This window comes from Triturus cristatus, chromosome 4_2 (assembly GCF_964204655.1).
Source record: "Triturus cristatus chromosome 4_2, aTriCri1.1, whole genome shotgun sequence".
Taxonomy (NCBI): Eukaryota; Metazoa; Chordata; class Amphibia; order Caudata; family Salamandridae; genus Triturus; species Triturus cristatus.
Window position 1 is genome coordinate 928,597,609 of NC_140586.1, and position 20,914 is coordinate 928,618,522.

Sequence of the window (20,914 nt, forward strand, 5' to 3'; positions counted from 1 at the left end):
AAACAGTGATCCACACCCAGAACCCATGCCAGGAACGTCGGAATAATCACCAGCAAACTGGACATGACTGCACAATTCAACGTTGTGGGTGCATCCCGCTCCCACACCCTGAAGATACTGAGTAAGATTTTCATTTGGCTCTCAAGCAACACTAGAAAACCTATCATTTATGACCTAGTCACCAGCAATTTGGACTAGGAGACTACAGACCATCCAGAAATCGGCAGCCAGACTTTTGCTCAACCTCCCACACAGAAATCACATCACATCACACCGCACCTCAGGGAACTACACTGGCTCCAGATACACAAACATGTTCAATTCAAACTCCTCACACACACATTCATGGCACCACAGAGCTCAGGCCCCACCTACGTTAACAGTCACATCTCCTTCTACCACCCACCAAGACACCTCTACTACGCAGGACTCTCATACATATACCATTCATACACAGATCCAATCAGGAGGATGGGCATTTCCTTCCATTACTTCTGAAGCATGGAATGGCCACCAACTTCACATCAGAGCCTCCTCCTCCTCTCTTGAACTCTGCAAAAAGCGGAAGACCTGGCTTATCATCTAACCAAAGTTCCATAGGCAGAGCTAGGCACACAAACCTGCTGAGCGCCAGGATACCCTCATGGGTGATAGCACGCTTTACAAATACATATGAGTTTAGACGTACTAAGGGGTCTTATACAAACCACTTTTTGCTTTTAGTAAGGATGGTACGTGACAAATATGTTCCAAAAATTGAGATTCTTGATCGGGCTGCAAGGAAGATGACCAAACAAGAGGGAATGCACCGAGTCTTAGGGCAACTTGATAGCAACTCCACTGCAATATGATGTCAGTTGAAAAGACTTGGTGTATCAAATCCAAGGTCCAGTAGAGACTGTTTAATTGTCACACCTTTAATTTCAACCTAGACGTCATTTTATCTCCAAGGCCATTTGCCAATAACTGGGATAGTGACTAGAAGCAACTAAACCACATAAAAACTAAGCATTACATGGCTGCTATGTGTTTATTATGATACCAATAAATCTTTTAGATGTTGAAGACTGCCTCCTGAAACAAGACATAGGGTGATGTACACAGTTGAACAGAGTTAAATAAATCTTTATTATTGCCTAAATAAAATGTTAACAATATAATATGTCAGTATTATCTTGAAAAATATCGACATTAGTACTTATTTAGGTCACAAAAGTAGGAATGTTTCCTCGATTACATATAGTTTAAATGTAGCAAAATGTAATCTAAATTTAGTGACATTACAAATTCGCTGCACATTTGTTCCTGCTAGACAATGATGCATCATGTTTGAACTATAGTATGTACTCAAGGGAACAAGGTTTCAACAATTTACACATTCCGCTTGAAAGCTGCGCTAATGCATAAAACTTGTGAAACTAATTGCACAGGAGACCCATGCACCCAACAACAATGGCAGTTAGAGTTTCGCTTGATGAACTAAAATGAAAATCAGAAAGAGATAACACAAAACATGTGGAAGCTCATAAATGACCTGATGTTTCACAGCAGTTGTTTAACTGCTGTAAAGCTTCCACCCTTTTCAACTTCATAAATATCTGTATTGTGAAAATATTGTCAGAAGAACTTCTCTCATTATTGCACCTGCGAAGAATCCTCCTTCCAGCTTAACCAATTCTAGGCAGAAGTAATCGGAGAATGGAGGTGCTTGTTTGCTATCTTGCTCCCATAGAATAGATTTAGAAAAGCCCAATGGGGCTACATAAAGGTTATAGCAATAGTTGATAACAAGGGAATCGACCAACAGCCCTATCTTAAAAAGCCCTAACTCTAACTTACAATGGATACTAGGACAAGACTTTGGAAGAATAAAATGTCTGTTAGACATCTGCCCATAATATCCCACAAAACAGGGCTCATCCTGTCTCCAAACAGCTAGAGTTTATAATTGTCAATATTGGCTCTACTTTTAAAATATCTACTTAGTTTTCTAAGACAGTGTTGCAAAAAAAAATGCAGAGTTTTGAGTTTTTGGAGCAGCTTTCTGCTCATATCATACCCCTAGATAGTTGTAACTATATACAGTATCAATTCTATCTCCATTTTAAAGGACATGATTTGCTTTACAAGGTTTTTTTCATATTAGGAAACAAATTCATACAATCTTATTTGAAGATTCCAATATTATTGTAATGTTAGCTGAAGAAATAGCCTGTACACTTAAATGCAGCTTTAGTCAACTGTGAACGTTTCTCATTGCTAAAACACAATTATATGATGAGTGTAACAACCAGGATGCAGCCTTACGGCTCGAGCGGTCAACCCTGAAGCTGGGGAAATGGGTTTGAGCCTCGGCAGCGACACTCAACACCCTTTGATTCCTGGCAAATCACTTAATCTCCCCGTGCCTAACAAAAATGAATGTGTCCATCTGTAACAAAACTGGTGCTCTTGTAAAGCACTCTGATACCTAATATCTTCGGCCGAGTTCAAACTCTCCTGAACTGAAGGGGTCTCCAAGACAAAAAATAGCGGAGATATTTACAGTGAGAAACAGTACACATGTAGCGAGAATCACAAAAAGTAGCTCTTTCAAGTAAAGGCTAGTTATCTAGTACCTGAGTGAGGCACCTGTTCATTGTGGTTATAAATTACACCTTTTCATGACAAGAAGGAATCATCTTGCTTCATTGGCCATTTATTAACAAGTTCTTGTATGCAAGCTTTGAGAAATGTACAAGCATAGTTTCATTTTTATTCAAACAGGACATAATGTTACTATCAACAGCACTGCATGCATATTGTGCAACACAAATAACACAGCTATTATAAACAGCTTACACGCCAGACTTTACTAGAGCTTAGAAACTATCTTTCATGTTTGAAACCCATGTTTCAATCCCAATACTGTGTGGATTTTGAACGTGTCTCAGTGTTACTGTTGAAGAAGTGAATAAGCACAGTAGACCAAAGAAGGTGATTCAACTGTGAATCAAGAAACAGATAAAGAAGACAAACATCTACAAAAAAATACAAGTAATTTGAAATTTTTCTGTGCTTCTGAGCATCTGTCCTGAGAGTTGTCATTCCACAGAAATGCATCAGGAATGAGTCTTAGCACTCCACCAATTCTCTGAAGAACAGCACCATGAAGAAACGATGGTCTGAAGCCCGAAGAATCCAGAATACCCGCTGAGCTTGTTTTTCTACTCAAGAGCCATTTCCAATGATCTAACATTCAAGTTATACCACAACATATTAATGATAGATTTCATGAGTTTCAACGTTTTTGTTAGTCTGCGTACAAGACGGGGGAAAATGATTGACAATCATGACGATTGACGCGCAAGAGCAGTGTTAAGTGTGTTGTATTTTCACATGATACAGTGTATATTAGATACAAGTCTGATTGCAAGTAAATATTGCATTTAATATATCTGGATGTGTGTCACAGACACTGGACATAGGAAAGCAGACTGAATAGTAAATGTTTGATTGGCATGTTTTCCGTTTAGAAATTCCATGTTTTCAGACACTGTTCAACTAACAAGACAGAAAGGTAAACTTCCACTTCTTTTGTTCAAGCGTTGTAACTAGTGACCACTCCTCGCCCCATAAGACATCATTGGTGATAAGTGTATATGAGGTATCAGAGCAAGGGCTGGGTTAGAGATATAGACTGGTTGCTGAAGGGCAATGCTGAATGACTTAATTACAACTAATGACCTAATGACAGGATAAGGAATATGAGGAAACTATCAAGATCTTGGCATAGGTAAGACTTTATGAGAAAATGGAGTCATATGGGTTGGATGGCTCACAACATTTAGGCACTGTGGGTAGGAAATAGAGTAACAGGTTAGGGATGTGTGATGATATCTGGTTGGGAATTCATTTTCTTATGCCCTCATCATTTTCATAATATCTGCATAGTTATTTATAATAATAATCATCATACCCATGATTTCTCATTGTGTGTGCACTGATTTTGAGATAAAAGGGAGGAGTTCCACTGTATAATCACCTACCTACAGGTAAGAGATTTTGTGATAGGTTTGTCAGACTCCAAACACTCCGTCTAACGTAGATTAGTTTGCCAGAATAAGCGTGAGTGACACCTGCAGTACTCCTTTTCTCTGAAAACAGACAAATCCTTTTGGAGCTAATGGGGGCTACCAAGTGTGACCCCAATAATATTGGGGTGAAAATGACACTGCAGTTAGTTGCGTAGGTTTATTTCTTCTAAGTAGGCAACAGTTTGTTCCTCCCGTTCCCTACACTTTCAGACAGGGAAGCATGTGGTGTGCTTCAGGGATCTTCCCTCAGCCACACACGTTAACATCTATGTGGCTCCTCCTGCTATTCTAATCAGACAACTTGGATTTTTGTCAGAAACGTAGCGATATTTATGAACACAAGCATTCTTTCAAACCACAAGTCATAAAGCACTCTACCATCTCTTCTTGGTTTTGCAAGATGTTAAAGAAGACCCTCTGTCTTCGCCTTCTGGCTTGTGACAAAACAATTATCTAGGCTTTCACATATTCGTGCATAGAGTATGAAAATGCAATGTATTTTGGCCTTCCTGCCTATCTTTTATGCCAGCTGCAGATGATCCAATATACAGCTGTTAGTCTTGACTTTGGTCTTTGTCTCAGAGAAATCATATTTTCTCTGTTACAATGATTTCACTTCATGAATTCATTTTTACTATTTATGTATCTGTCAGCCAGCTTACCACAGCAATGGTTCATCATCCTGTGATCTTGATACCATAAATATGTTCCCTATAGCTCTCCTCGATGTGGCTTGGTCCATCTACTCTGTGTTCCATGCATTAAAAAGACCAGTCCAAGAGGCATACCTTTTCCGACCTCATAGCATGTTGCTGGTTCGCTTTTGCTTTGACCCCCCCCTTTTGAAAAAAATGGCCAACCACCTTTCATTTTAGAAACGACTCAAACCCTGGCTGTTTATAATGCAGGGACTGTTTCACTTTGTTGAGGTTATAAATGTTCTCTAGCACAGGGATACCACAGTGAAGTTACTGTCACACATTATATAATCCACTTCACTGTAAGCGCTCTTCTGAATGTGATTTCATTTACTACTGTACTCCTCTCCGTTTTTGTGTGTAGTAATTAAACTTTTCTATTAGCATCATGCTCAGTCAAGTTCTTTAATTATGCATGTTTTTTCTCATGACAAATGAGATTTTTCTTCTCATTGAATTTTTTTCCGCATTCATTGCATTTAAAGGGTTTCTCACCAGAATGTGTTACTGCATAGATAATAAGAGGACTCTTTTGTCTGAATTGTTTACCACAGTCTGTGCATTCGTAAGGTTTCTCAGACACGCGAGTTTTCTCATGAATAATGAGATGTGTCACCTGGCAGTGGCTTTTCCCACATTCATTGCACTGATAAGGAGTCTCACCTGTATGTGCTCTCTGATGATTAATAACAGACCCCTTATGAATGACGCATCTTCCGCATTCAATACACGGGTGAGGTTTCTCTCCAGTATATGTTCTCTGGTGAGTATTGAGCTGAATTTTTTAAAGGAAGCTTTTTCCACATTCAGCGCTTTGGTAACGCTTTTACTCTGTATGTGCTCTTTGGTGCCTAATGAGGTATCTTTTGTGGCTGAAGATTTTCCCACATTCAGGGCAATCATAAGGTTTCTCACCAGTGTGTTCTCACATGCTAAAAAATTAATGTCCTGTCCCTGAAGCTTTTCTGATACTGAGTGCAATGATGATGTTTATCTCCAGTAAGTATTCACTGGTGGTGCATAAGAGTTTCCTTGTGAAGGAATATTTTTTTCACATTTTGTGCAGTGATACATCTTCTCACCTAAATGTGTTCTCTTGCGGCTGATAAGATACACCTTCTAAGCAGAGATTTTTCCAGTCAGTGCATTAAGGTTTTTCTCCTGTATGCGTTCTCTGATGAATTTTGAGTGCACCCAATCCACTGTATCTTTTTGTACACTCGGTGCATGCATATGGTTTCTCTCCTGTATGTGTTCTGAGATGGACATTGAGTGTTCCCTTGCGACTAAAGGTTTTTGAACACTCAGGGCAGTGATAAGGTTTCTCTCCAGTATGCAACCTGTCATGTATAATTAGATGTGACTTCTGAATGAAGTGTTTCCCACATTTAGAGCATTGATAAAGTTTCTCTCCGGTATGCGATTTCCAATGAATAACAAGTGAGCACCTGTAACCAAATCGTTTGTCACATTCAGTGCATGCATAACGTCTCTCTCCTGTATGTGTACTTTGGTGGCGACAAAGATCGATCTTTTGACCAAAGCTTTTCCCACATTCAGTGCACCGATAAGGTTTCTCTCCAGTATGTATCCGTTGATGGTTAATGAGACTTCCTTTATGTAGGAATTTTTTCAAACATTCAGCACACTCATAAGACGCCTCTTGAGTGTGTGTTCTGATGTGAACAACCAGAATACTCTTCTGACTGAAGCATTTACCGCATTCAGTGCATTGATAAGGTTTCTCTTCTGTATGTGTTCTCAGATGTATTTTGAGCACCCCCAATCCACTGTACCTTTTTCCACACTCTGTACATGCATATGGTTTTTCTCCTGTGTGTGTTCTCAGATGTATTTTGAGCGCCTGTGATCTACTGCATCTTTTTCCACATTCCGTGCATGCATATGGTTTTTCTCCTGTGTGTGTTCTCAGATGGACATTGAGATATTCCTTTCTACTAAACGTTTTCCTGCACTCAGTGCAGCAATAAGGTTTCTCTCCAGAATGTATTCTCTCATGACAAATTAGATTTGCCTTCTGACTGAAGCGTTTACCGCATTCACTGCATTGATGAGGTTTCTCTCCTGTATGTGTTGTTTGATGTCTTTTGAGCGCCCGTGATCCACTGCACTTTTTTCCACATTCTGTACATGCATATGGCTTTTCTCCTGTGTGTGTTTTCAGATGGACAATGAGATGTCCCTTTTGACGAAATTTTTTCCAGCACTCGGTGCAGCAATAAGGTTTCTCTCCAGAATGTATTCTCTGATGATAAATTAGATGTGCCTTCCCACTGAAGCATTTATCGCATTCAGTGCATTGATAAGGTTTCTCTTCTGTATGTGTTCTCAAATGTATTTTGAGAGCACCCGATCTACTGTAGTTTTGTCCACATTCTGTGCATGCATATGGTTTTTCTCCTGTATGTGTTCTCAGATGGACAGTGAGTTCTCCCTTTTGACTAAATGTTTTCCAGCACTCAGTGCAGCAATAAGGTTTCTCTCCAGAATGAATTCTCTCATGACAAATTAGATGTGCCTTCTGACTGAAGCATTTACCGCATTCACTGCACTGATGAGGTTTCTCTCCTGTATGTGTTCTCAGATGGCTTTTGAGCGCCTGTGATCCACTGCACCTTTTTCCACATTCTGTGCATGCATATGGTTTTTCTCCTGTGTGTGTTCTAAGATGGACAATGAGATATTCCTTCCTACTAAACTTTTTCCAGCACTCAGTGCAACAATAAGGTTTCTCTCCAGAATGTACTCTCCCATGACGAATCAGATTTGCCTTCTGACTGAAGCATTTATTGCATTCAGTGCACTGATAAGGTTTTTCTCCTGTATGCGTTCTCTGATGGATAGCAAGATTTTCTTTACATGTGAACTTTCTCAAACATTCAGTGAACTGATAAGATTTATCCATGTTATTACTGTCTACAAGTTGATTATTGTCTATACATGACAAGGAAGAAATAATTCTCAATATAGCCTCAGAGCTCCCAAATTTGTTCCTCCTTACCGAATCAGTTATGCCTTACAAATAAAGCATTGATACATCTATGTGAGCTACTTACTCCTTAGGACATTTACATTCATGGCGCTCAGGTAAAACATTAACATTTGTGACTTTTGTTTTTATGGTTGGGATAGTTATTCATTTGTTACCTGGAATTGGTTTCTAATGTGTCTATTTGTTTGACTGACAAGAACACAGTTTTACATCCACCAATTTTTCTCATACTCTCGAATCTAACTTTCAAAATCGGATTCCTCGTTTCTCACTCACTAAGTCACCCTATTCTAAAATAAATTAAGGTTTCAAGGGTTTCTCTTTCACAAATCTCTTTCCAATATACAGATCTTTGGCCACATTCAGCAGAAGCATCTTCTTTGCTTTCTTCTTTTTGTGCCAGACAACCTATTGACAAAAATAAGAGAAGTCAATAACTTTCTATGCACTAGACACCGCATACAAGAATAATGAACCATTAACAGCTCTGGTTGTAGTCATGCAGGTAATTGTATGTTTTGGTTTATATGGAGACTAAAATGATCTCAGACTCTGCAGAGAAATAGGTCTTTGGAGTGAAAAGAACTGAAGCTACACATACTTGTGACCGATTGAGTAATTGTACCATGCACCTTTCCATGTTCCAATGGCTGATACACGCACTGACTATTTACTTTTCAGTGCTTTTTATCCAGCACACCACAAGAGAATGAAGGGAAACAAGCATTTGCAATGCAATATGTCTCGCAGTTACTTGAGTTTAAGCTATTGGTATTGTAAATGACAATGCCCTTTATTAAAGTTTTTAAAACAAAAATAAAAGGCATTGTTATTTGCAATGGTAATAGCTCAAGCTTGCGTAAATGCGAGACCTATTGCATTGCAAATGCTTGTTCATATTTACTTGTAGTAGAGGCGGTGCTATTCTCACTGTTTCCATGAAAGTGAGATGCGACCAGGGTCGGCTTTTGGTAGGCGAGCTGGGCCCAGGCCCTGGGTGCCAAACTTCAGGGGCCTCACGGAGCTCTCTGCAGAAAGGTCGGGCCCTGCGAGCAGCAGTTCCTCTACCTTGGCTCCAGTGATTCGTGGAGGAGTGTGGCTCAATGGTTAGAGCGGCAGACCCTGAAGCAGAGTTCTGGCCAGGGACCAGGGACCAGGGCTCGATTCCCGCCTCGGCGGGGCTCGGGCTCAATTTCCTCGGACCTGTCTATTCTCGCCTCGGTGCCTATTCTAATCACGGGCCCCACGCTGCAACTCTGGGCAATAGCTTGCTTAGCCTCCACACCGGCCCCAACAGCGCTAAGGATGCCTGGCTTCACCCTGGGGGTGCCCAGGACTGGACACTTCACAGGGAAAGCCAGGAGGGGTTCCACAGCGGTATCAGCGCCAGGAAACTGCAAAGGCGACACCGCAAGGTGGCCGTCTGGTGACAGTGCGCTCTATAAGTACCTTGACATTTACATTTACATTCAGTCGAACACGCCTCCAATCATTCACAACGTGTTGCAGACGCTGTTAACACCCTATGAACCGCTTTCCTTGCCCTCACAGATACCTGTCACCCCCTGCTGCCACACCCCCACTCCCCACCCCAACAAACAACTTGGCACCAGCCGGTGATTCTGGTAAGGGGGAGGAGGGGGGTGATGTTTGTGTTCAAAGGCAGATCATCGAGGATGCCGTCTGGGGACTTTGGAAAGACCCCTGCTGCATCGTTTCGTTGATCAGTAGAAGGGTGGCACATTTCTGTCCACCCAGTGAAAAACGATGTTTGTTAACCGGCCCCGCCCGCGCCACCAGAGGCCCTGGTTGACGGCCCATTGTGACAGGGTTGGGGTAGTCTGATGGGTCTGTATGTGGCCCGGTCTGCTTGCACAGTGGATTTCCCTGATATTACCACACACATTGCCTACAGCAAGAACACATGCATAGCCGTCCACAGCTCGCAAAAAACCTATACAGTGAGTCTGTACAAACCTAAGCAGCGAGTCTGTGCAAGTTAAAACCGCCTCGAGCTGCAAACGAAGGCACACATGGTAAAGGGAAATAATGAGGAGAAAGATATAGGCATAGCTTGTTGACTTATTTCCAGGTTTCCTAGCTTTAGTAAATCTGGGAACTCACAAAAATCCATAGCTGGATGCACGGGAGTGCCCTCTCTTCAGTCAGCTGTGGCACAGGCCGCTTTTATGTTGGTGCCCGGGCCTATTTACTGCCAACCGCGCATGGCGAGAAGTTATTCCTACCGCCGGCTCGGCTAAAACAGTGTCTGGTCTTCAGAAACCGAAATCGTAGGGGGGTACCCACAAACCCATGGCAGATCAGGGTTAAAAAGCACAGCAGGGGTAGGAGAAAGCTTCCTCATGAATGGAAGCCCCGGGGCAGTAGCGGGACATGTGTATTGTGTTACCCAGTTAGCGCGCGCACAGCCCACAATGCACCTCTGAGAGCCCCTGGGGCGGGACACACACGCCCTTGATGCTCCTCCAGTGCCTGTGAGGAGAAACCGTGTCAAATGCGGGGGTTCCAAGAGAGGCCCTGTGATGAAAGGCGGGAACTTTTCCAGTGGGTGGTGGGGGATGCAGGGTCCGGGGCCGTCCGCTGTTACTAAATTGCATAGATGGCCACTTAATAATGTATGCAGCGCACACCTGGCTCCTTAGAAAGGTACTGTTTTGACATTCCTTTTCGAGCGAAGCGTGTCGTATCTCCCCGTCAGACTGAGGTGCTTTATGTGGGCCAGAATTTAAAGGGAAACCAACATATTTTCTGCCAGACAGCTTGAAGGTGGATTACCTTGCAAACTCAGCGTGCACTCTGATGGCCTTAAATTCTGTTTACGTCCAGGCAGCCTTTCATCATTCTGTATACTTTATTTGAGGAGCTAATCGCAACACGTGTTGATTACAGTGACGGACAAACACAAAACGGTTAATTTGTTTCCCAGGGCAAAATATGTCAATTGAATCGGTGAGGGTCTCGCTGAGAGCCCCAATATGTAAGAATGTTGTACTTGTAAGGTGAACAAGTGAGTGATACTCCGCAATATCTGTGCAAACATTGGCAAATAATCACCAAGCACAGCTTGAGTGAGATGTAAATAAATACAGGCAGAAATGCGTAAACCGATGCAAATAACGACCAAGCTCACGATGTAATTATAGACTGAGAGGTGTGGCCAGACCTGTCAAACACATGCAAATAATAGGGCACAGGGTAAGCAAACACTGGCTGGGGAGGGAGACGGGGTGAGGTAAAAATGCAGGCAGATATGACAAAACCCAGGCTGCCGGAGACTGCCAAACCGGGCATGGCTGGCACTGTGAAGCCCACTTTCTGATTTGTTGCACCAACTTTGAAGTAACAACTACAAATAAAAATGAAAGTTTGAAAAAGAGAAAACGTTGAAGAAACAACGAGGCGCCACTTCGAAGTCTTTGCAGTAGAAACCGCACTCTCCCATGTGATGAGCAACAAGCGCTGAGGCAGCTCGGGGGAAACATGCGATTTGTGAAGGAATTAAAATACAATTTAGTGGGATTGTTTTACTTCCCAATCTTTAAACATTCAGTGTTTTTTTTTCAATAAAAAAAAACAAGGAGATTGTAAGGTAACATGATAAGCTCCATTTTTTGTAAGAGATTTTTTTTGTTGCAAAAACTATGGAGAATACAGTCGATCAGCTAAGTTGCCCAACTTTGTAAACAGGGAGAAACGAAAAGCATATTTGTATACTGACTTTGTATACATTGCTTGTGTGCAGATCAGCTTGAGTAATTATTGCATATTCAGTCTTTCAAAAAAGCCGAACCGTCATTCATAGACAAAATGAGATTTGGGGCGCAGCTGCTTACCGCGCGAGGGTTTGCAGCGCCTGCTTGCACTTAGGTCCAGGCCTTTCATTGTGGGTGTATGTTTGTGTGTGTGGGTTGGGGGGCGAGAGTTTTAGCAACCCCTCACGTTTGATAGTCACACTGTCTGCGAAAACGTTTGTGAATTGCTCGACCTGTGGAGTACGGAGGAGAGGTCAAAGGTTACATGCAAATCCCTGCCATCTGGAGCTGTCTCCAGAATCACATTCCTGCAAGGGTTAATCCCAAACTGCTGCACGCTTCACCCAGAACGCGCCACACGTTTAAATATCTTTTAGCTCCTGATAAAAGAGAAAATGCACACTCCTTGAAGAAAAGAACGAGGCGCCATTTGCAAGTATTCATCGCAGGATTAAAAAACAAGCCCGGCGGAGCGTGGCGAGCGTGCGCTTGGGGGCGGGGGAGCGCATTCCAGGAGAGGGAGCGGACCCTTTGAAGTGCTCCCAAAAGGCGGATTGCATGGCGGCACGATGCGCGTGATTGTGCGCGTGCTAGCCATGCAATCCGCTTTTTGGGAGCACTTTTCAAACCCGCTTTCTATAGTCTCGCTTTGCGATCGCTTACGCGATAGCAAGGTCGAGACCTAAAAACTAGTGAGCAAATTCTAGGTGTTTCATCAGTATGTGTAAGAAACTAGAATCCTGCATGCTATGGCTTTTGTGTAACATGATGGAAGAAGGTGGCCCCAAATTCATGGTATGTTTGTAGAAGGGCAGAAGTTTGTCAACTGATGTACCACTGATTATGTTTAATACAGTAAATATAAACACATTTGCCATTAGTTTGCAAGAGAGTCTCTCTCTTATGGCAGAAATTGGCAACATGTTGGCATATTAAATACGGAGATGCTATCTAATATACATATCATTTGACCATTCTATTTACTGAATGACAAATTTAAAAGTGGAAAATCAACTAAATCAACCCAGTGTTTAGTGAACTACAGCTAGCTCTTATAAATGCAAGATCGCTTATTAAACATAGTTACGAAATCGCCGATCTTATCACTGACAACAAAATTGATATACTGTTCATAACAGAAACATGGGGCAATGCCACCTCTGAACCGGACTTTAATATTACAGTCCCTTATGGCAATAAAGTATTCAGACATGACAGACAACTGATTAGAGGTGGTGGTCTGGCGGTAATACAAAGAATGGAGCTAAGCTCCCACTGCTCAGTTATCTGTTCACCTAACTGCCAGGCTTTCCTTTTTTAAATCTCAACACAGGGACAACATACAATCAACGGTCTACTGATCTACCGCCCTCCTGGTCCTAGATTGAACTTTCTGGCTAACTTAAATTCACTATTAGAGCTAAGTCTCGAATTTAATTTCTTTACGATTCTGGGAGACTGGAACTTTCATTTAGAAGCGCTGGAAGATAAAGACACAACGGAGCTCCTAGAACTGACATCAGAACTAGGTCTCAGACAGCTTGTACAAAAACATACGCATCTAGCAGGGCATACCCTAGATGGTCTTTTTGTCAACAATCCTGCCATCTCCAACATATCTACTCTTCCTCTAACTTGGTCTGACCATCATGCAATTCTTTTTAGATATAAGCTCCTTAGATCCAACTCCACTAACACTGCCCATACCAGGACCAATGCTAGATCCTGGCACAAAATTGATCCTTTGTCTCTTGTGGACAATTTAGCCCAAAGTCAGCCGGACTTGGAGCTAGAGGCAGAATCCTCAGCCATAAACTACACCTCATGGTTAGAGTTAAACTGCTCTAAACGTGCTCCTATTATGGTGATCAATAAAAATAGGAAAACACCTTCAGCTCCGTGGTTCTCGGAAGCTCTTAGACTAGACAAACAGGCTTGCAAAAGGCAAGAAAGATTATGCTGAAAACATTGTGGTGCACTAGAAAAGGATAAGTATAAAGCTATGCTCTCAGATTTAAAAAAAAAAGTTGATTTCAGAGAAAAGCCAATATTACACATCACAAATAGAAAAAGCTGGTAATTCCATCAAAGAACTCTTTCAAACTGTAAAACATCTGACCTCAGGTGTGAAACAGGAGTCTGCTAATCATAGTCAAGAGTTTTGTGATGTACTCGCTCACACTTTTAAATCTAAGGTGGATCAAATTTTTTATCATTTTGCCCACTCTAATTCACACACTAATTTAGAGCGAGATGACACTCCAAAACCACTTTTTCTTAAGTTTACTCCCACATCGGCAACTCAAATAGCTAAACTTGTTTCCATGGCCACATCAGGATCACCAGAAGATCCTTGTCCCCCTAGAATTTTACATACCATTAGTCAATTCATGGGGCCTTATTTGTCTATACTATTTAACCAGATGATCTCACAAGGATCTTTTCCCACTGTGTGGAAACAGGCTTGTATTTTGCCTCTTTTAAAAAAAGCTAATTTGAATTCGACCGACACTGCCAATTATCGACCTAACGCAAGAATTCCTCTGCCTGCAAAGATAATTGAGAAAATTATAAATGCAGAACTCTCTACGTTTATCGTGGACAGTCAGGTTCTAGATCATAGCCAGTTCGGTTTTAGAACCAATCATAGTACGGAAAGGGCGCTGATTAAAACTACGGAAGAAATCCTATCTTCTGTAGATGGCGGTGGGTCAGCAGTTCTTATACTGCTTAACCTATCCGCAGCATTTGATACTGTAGATCATGCTCTTCTGGTCCAACCATTAAAAACAATAGGGATAGGACGAGAAGCCCTCTCCCTACTGACATCCTTTTTATCAGAAAGATCCCAAACTGTCCACCTAGGCATATTCAAGTCGGCACCTTTTTCACTGCCGTGCGGGGTTCCTCAGGGATCCTCGTTGAGCCCTACGCTTTTTAACATTTACGTGGCTGAATTGGCACCACTGATCAGAAGTTTTAATATGATTCCTACCTCCTACGCTGATGATCCCCAGTTGGTAATCTCGACAGATAAGGAGATCAATCATTATCTAATGCTTCATGACTGTATGATTAAGTTAAGTAGCTGGATGAGCAATCACTGCTTGAAATTAAAGTCAAGCAAGACGGAAGTGATCATGTTTGGTAATCTCTTTCCACCGTGGTCCCCTGAATGTTGGCCAGACAATCTCGGCCCCCTTCCTACTCCTGTAACCAAAGCTAAAAACCTTGGAGTTATTATAGATGAGAAATTGAGCCTGAAGCCCCAAGTATCCAAGGTGGTGTCCTCCGCCTACTTCATTATTAAAACCTTAAGAAAAATATTTCCTTTCATTCCCTCAAAATCGAGAAAGATGGTTGTGACCTCTCTAGTCTTATCAAAACTTGATTATTGCAACAGACTATATATCAATATTCAATCCACTCTCCTTAGGAAGTTGCAAAGGGTACAAAATGCTGCTGCAAGACTCATATTGGACATCCCCAAGCATCGGTCAGTTAGAAAAGGGATTAAGGACCTGCATTGGCTGCCAGTCGGTCGGCGGGTAAAATTTAAGGAGCTTTATATCGCTTACAAGGCTCTCCACAAAGAAGGTCCGATATTTTTATGGGACCTTTTTAAATAGAATTCCCCCAATAGACCTCTACGATCGGCAAATAGGAATCTGATGCCTACTGTCAGAATCAAAAAAATGAACTGGGGTGCAAAGAGTTTCAGCTACAATACCATCAAGGAATGGAACTCCCTCCCACTATATCTTAGGAAAATTCCCTCCCTCTTTGAGTTCAGAAAGCAACTAAAGACATGGCTGTTTTAAGATCAGTGGTCTGAAACATAGTATGGAAACAGGGAGCGCAAAGACACCTTAGTGTATAAGTGGGCTACACAAGTCATAATAACATAACATAACTGTTAGACCTGACATCCTTGGCGTGGGTTTTTCCCCTATCTTTTGCCTCTGCTACCTGGATTTTTGATGCTGTGATGGATTTCGTTTTTGCTGGTTTAGATGCTTTGGACACTCTGCCACTGCTAACCAGTGCCAGAGTGTAAGTGCTCCCTGTGTAAAATATCATATTGATTGGATATACCTGATTGGCATATCTGTATCACCCTGAAGTCCCTAGTAAAGTGCACTGTGTGTGCCAGGGCTGGTGATGACAGATGCTACTAGTGGGTCTGCAGCGCTGATTGCGCCACCCACCTGTGTAGCCCTAAAATGGTGTCTCAGGCCTGCCACCTCAGGCCTGCCTGCAGTCCCCGGACTGCCATGTCCTCCTGGCCAGTGTCCACACTGACCGGGCCTAACCCTTCCCTTTTTATACACGTCAGTCATCCCTATGGAAGGCCCAAGGTACCCCCCTGGGCAGGGTGCAGTGTATGTAAAAGGTAGAGCATGTACTAGTGCAGGTAACATGTTCTGGCAGTGAACAACGGCCATTTTGTGTGTTCACTGCTGCAAGGTTATCTTGCTCCATAGGCTAACATGGGGGAGGCTGGTGCCAATGGCTATCCGCCTATCTTCTCATAGGAACAAGATAAGACATGAGTGTTTGATATCCCTGAGCTCAGCATTTAATAACACATCTTTTAGGAGAGGTTGTTTTTAAATCCTGAGCTGGAGAATAGTACTTTTTAGAGAGTAGCTGTTCTCTTGTCTGACCCTTCTGTGTGCCTGGGCATGCTTGTGGATTGACTGTCTGGCATGAGAGTGACAGGGGCTGGGGATCCCCCAGGAGGTTGGCTGAGTCAGCCCTCTGCTGAATGGCGACATTTGCAAGTAGAGTGGAGGGAGGAGATAGCACCTGGGAGGGAATAGGGCTGTGCCTGCCTGCCACACTGCTGGCTCCACCTACTGCTGGGCGGCTGATGACTCTGCCCCTCACTCTGAAAAGAAGGCAGAAGCCAGGAAAACAAAGTGCTCCAGCAACACCCAGAACTGGATCAGACCGGGCTCAGGACCCACTTGCACAAAGACTTCAAAGACTTTTAGGGGTATAAGTACAAGACCCCTGACAACAGATTTTTAGATTCTACCATCAAGAGGAACCTCTGCTGAAAGACGGACCGCTGAAGAACTAAAGGAAGATTGCCTTGCTGTGTGCTCTAAGGGCTGACCTGTTCTGCTGTACAACTGAAGCTGAGGAGGAGAAGGGGTCTTGCTGTGTGCTGACTCTACCCCCTTGACCAAACAAGACTTTGCTGTGTGCTGTGTCTTAAACCGAATCTCCAAGGGCCTGAGAAGAGCTGGCCTCCTGTTTCGCAACCCAGGGATAGAAAGGTTGCCCAGAACCCAAGACTCTGCTGTGTCCCCCCCTGCGCTGCTGTGTGCTGCAGGGACCGTGGACTGCTCTACCAAGCTTCTCAACATCTGCCGGTGAAGTAGGCTGGCTGCTCTCTGTCTTGCTGGAGAGTACCGCGCTGATCCGGGCCTGACACCGGTTGCCGCATCAAGAAGACCGACGTGCTCATGGGCACGTGCCTTGCCGTGACCCGGAGGCCTGAAGCAGATCGAGAGTCGTACTTCCCTGCTCTACGAAGCCGCGCTGTGAGTGGCTGACTCCGGTGACGTCGACATCGTCACTGGGGGGCTCGTCGAGGGAGTTGTGGAAACCTTGCACCGAACAGCCAGAGGAGCGCTTTGTACAACGAGCGCAGTGACGCCGACGGAGCAACGTAGCTGCCTAAACAACAAGAGCCTACGAACTGATTCATTCTCAGTGAGTATCGAATCACGCAAGAGACTAGAGACTATCGTCTTACGATCCCGACCAACCAAGAAAGCGAATATGGTGTAAACTTGTGATGCTTGATTTCAACTGTGGAAACTAGATAAAGATATATTATTTTTGATATAACTCACCTGTGTGGTCTAAGTTTGTGGTCTACGGAGGGGGATCATTGTGGTGTCTACGTGCAAATACCTTACACATTGCCTTGGGGATAAGCCTGTCTGCTCGAGCCAAGCTACCTAGAGGGTGAGCAGGGGTTATCCACCGTGTGTGTCCCTGTACCCTGACTAGAAGCAAGGGTCCCTATTTGGTCTAAGGTGTATAACTCTGCCAACTAGAGACCCCCAGATCTAACATTGGTGGCAGCGGTGGGATTAGAACCAGTATTTGCACTTGACCTGCAGTGATTCTTCATACATCACTAATCTAGTAAGCAGTTGCATTGCACGAAGTTTTTGCGAAGACTATTCTTGGAGGATCGACGAAGCATCATGTCTCTGAATGGAGTAGGTGAGGAGTCGGAATTGCAATTCGAAGTGAAAAAGTTGCTCGAATATAAGAAGGAGCAACTAAAGCAATTCTGCAAGCAGCTTGGATGCCCAGTGAAGGGCGGTGCCAACAAGACGGAGCTACAGAAAGCTCTAAGTGCCTGATGGGAGGCCAAGAATGGCGCAACCGAGGAAGCTACTGGAGGGGATGGCACACCGGAGCACGGATTTGGATCCGATGATCTGCCAGTGAATAGGCCAGCGACTAGGGCTGGCAGCACCCATTCCAGTAGGAGCCTTTCTCCAGAGGAGCTGGAGGAAAATCAGAGGATTAGGGCCCATGAGATTGAACTTTTTAAGCTCAAAGCTCAAGCGGAAGAAAGGAAACTGCGCCTTGACAGTGAGAAAGAGGCGGAGGAGAGGAGGAATGCTCTTGCTTTGGAAGAGAGAAAACTCCAGTTGGCTCATGAGTTGAGCATGAGGGAGCTGGACATTAAAGCCAAACAAGTGGAGTCCAGTCCGAATGGTGGCAGCGCACAACCAGTACAGGCGGGTAAAGTATACATACCGAAAGATTTGGTACAGAATTATCAGAGGGGTGAGGATATCTATGCATGGTTTAGATCCTATGAGCTTGCCTTGAAGATGAATGAAGTGCCTGAGAAGAGTTGGGGAGCAGGGTTGTGGAAGCATTTTGAGGCCTCTGGGAGGGATGTCTTAGCACCCTTAGAAGCAGCAGGGACCTTAACCTACCCCACTATGAAGGAGGCCTTATGCCTCAGGTATGGGCTTACACCAGAACAGTACCGCCAGAAGTTCAGGAACTTCAAGAAACTTGATTCGAGTACTTGGGTGGAGTGTGTGAGTATGTACACGCGTGCACTGGAAGGTTGGAGAAAGGGCAGCAAAGTAACTGATTATGTGGGGTTGTGTCACTTGATTGTTGGGAGCACTTGAGTAGTCTATGTGTTCCAGAGCTGCGCCAGCATCTTTTAGACAGCAAGTTAACTGATCCTAGTGAGCTTGCTAAAGAGGCAGACCGCTGGACTAGCACCAGGGTCAACAAAGGGGTGGTAAGTATGCCAGCCAAGGGTGGACAGGGTCCCCAGCAGAAAGGTGGGGAGGACAAGGGTAACAGTAAGGAGTTCTCTAAAGGGCCCCACAACAGTTCCCAGGAGAAGGAGTCCCAAGCCCCCAAGCCTAAGAGGTCTTGGCCCCCTAAGGGCAACAGACCACCGCCTACTTGCTATGCTTGTAGGGAAGTGGGGCACATCGCCCCTAAATGTCCCAAGAAACCCCCAGCACCAGCTGCTGCTCCAGTCCCAGGGTTAGCTAGTGTAGCTTTGGGAGGGGATTTGATTTCCAGTGGGGAAGAGGGATTAGCTATGATGACCCTAGTCTCGTTAGGAGACCAAGAGATGGTCCAGGATACCTTGATACCCGCGAACACTAAGAAATACGGGCAAAAGGTGACCATCAATGGGAGGGAGATAGAGGCTCTGAGAGACACCGGGGCTAGTGTGACATCTGTCAGGTGTCAGTGGGTGTCTGAAGAGCAAGTCATTCCCAATGTGCTCCGCCCAGTAGTGGCAGCTGACACTTCAGTGCGCCTCTGCAAGATGGCGCGTGTTCCCTTTACATGGGGGGGGAGTCTCTGGTACCTTGGAAGTCTGTGTCAGTGATGCCTTGCCAGTAGATTGTCTGTTGGGTAACGGCCTGGCGAGTTCTCCATGGAAGGACGTAGAGCACCGAACTCACTTGGAGATGTTAGGACTGCCAGCGTGGATCTGTGTATCCACACGTGCCATGACAGCCAGTAAGGGTGGATTAGTAGAACCGGAGCCTGGAACAATGGCCCAGGAACCTGTCAGGAGAGGAAGGGGCAGAGGGCGCGGGAAACCGGCCCCCACTGTCCCCACGGTCCAGGAGGAAGCAGAACCTGAGGGGGATGCCCTGGAACCTACAGGGGAACAGGTGGCCGAACTGGGGGAATTGCCTGAGCGGACCCATTGGCAGCAAGAGGGTGGTCCCTCCAGGGAGGAATTCTGCCAGGCTCAGAAGGAGTGCCCTTCTCTCCTTGGTGTGCGGCAGCAGGCTGCAGACCAGGCAGCGGGCCTAGGGTCCAAGGAACATTTGATTTACTGGGAGGATGACTTACTTTATAGTGAGCCTAAGTTTGCTGAGCCCGGTGCAGCCCGTGTGCTGGTGGTACCCGAGCGCTTCAGGAACTTCTTACTGGGTCTGGCTCATGACGTGCCTCTCGCAGGACATCTGGGGCAAGACAAGACCTATCACAGGCTTGTCACCCACTTCTACTGGCCCCAGATGAAGAAGCACGTCGATACCTTTTGTAAGTCTTGCCAAACCTGTCAAGCCAGTGGTAAGAGCGGAGGGAAGTGCGTGGCGCCCCTCCATCCGTTTCCTGTAGTGAGCACCCCTTTCGAGCGGGTGGGCATTGATATCGTAGGGCCCCTGGATCCCAAGACCGCCTTAGGCAACAGGTTTATCCTGGTCTTGGTGGATCACGCCACTCGGTACCCGGAAGCAGTCCCTCTCAGGACAATCACAGCCCCCGTGGTGGGCCGTGCATTGATGGGGATCTTTTCCCGCGTGGGGTTCCCCCGAGAGGTGGTCTCCGACCGGGGTACCAACTTCATCTCTAGGTATATGAAGTCTCTGTGGGAGGAGTGTGGGGTAACTTATAAGTTCACCACTCCTTACCACCCTCAAGGAAATGGGTTGGTTGAAAGGTTCAACCGCACCCTGAAAGGTATGATTATGGGCCTAGCGGAGCCCATGAGACGGAAGTGGGACGTCTTGTTACCATGCCTGTTGTTTGCCTACAGGGAGGTGCCTCAGAAGTCCTTAGGGTACAGCCCCTTTGAACTGCTGTATGGCCACCCTGTTAGAGGACCTCTCACACTGGTGAAGGAGGGGTGGGAAAAGTCCCGTGGGAAAACCCCCCAGGATGTGTTCAGCTATGTGCTGGCCATCCGCAACCAGACACAGCGCTTCAGGAAGCTCGCTCAAGAGAACCTGGAAGCCAGCCAGGAAGAAATGAAAAGATGGTACGACCAGAATACCACTCTGGTTGAATTTCATCCTGGGCAGAAAGTGTGGGTGATGGCAC

General features: G+C 44.8%; 1 pseudogene across 1 annotated transcript in view; it reads right to left on the bottom strand.

Moving 5' to 3' along the window:
• Positions 1-5,984: 5,984 nt before the first annotated feature.
• Positions 5,985-20,914, bottom strand: part of LOC146835434 (uncharacterized) — a 105,704-nt pseudogene continuing 90,774 nt past the window's right edge. Inside the window, exon 4 of the transcript XR_014960732.1 lies at positions 5,985-8,195. The product of XR_014960732.1 is annotated as an uncharacterized LOC146835434 (transcript). The remainder of the gene's footprint in view (positions 8,196-20,914) is intronic.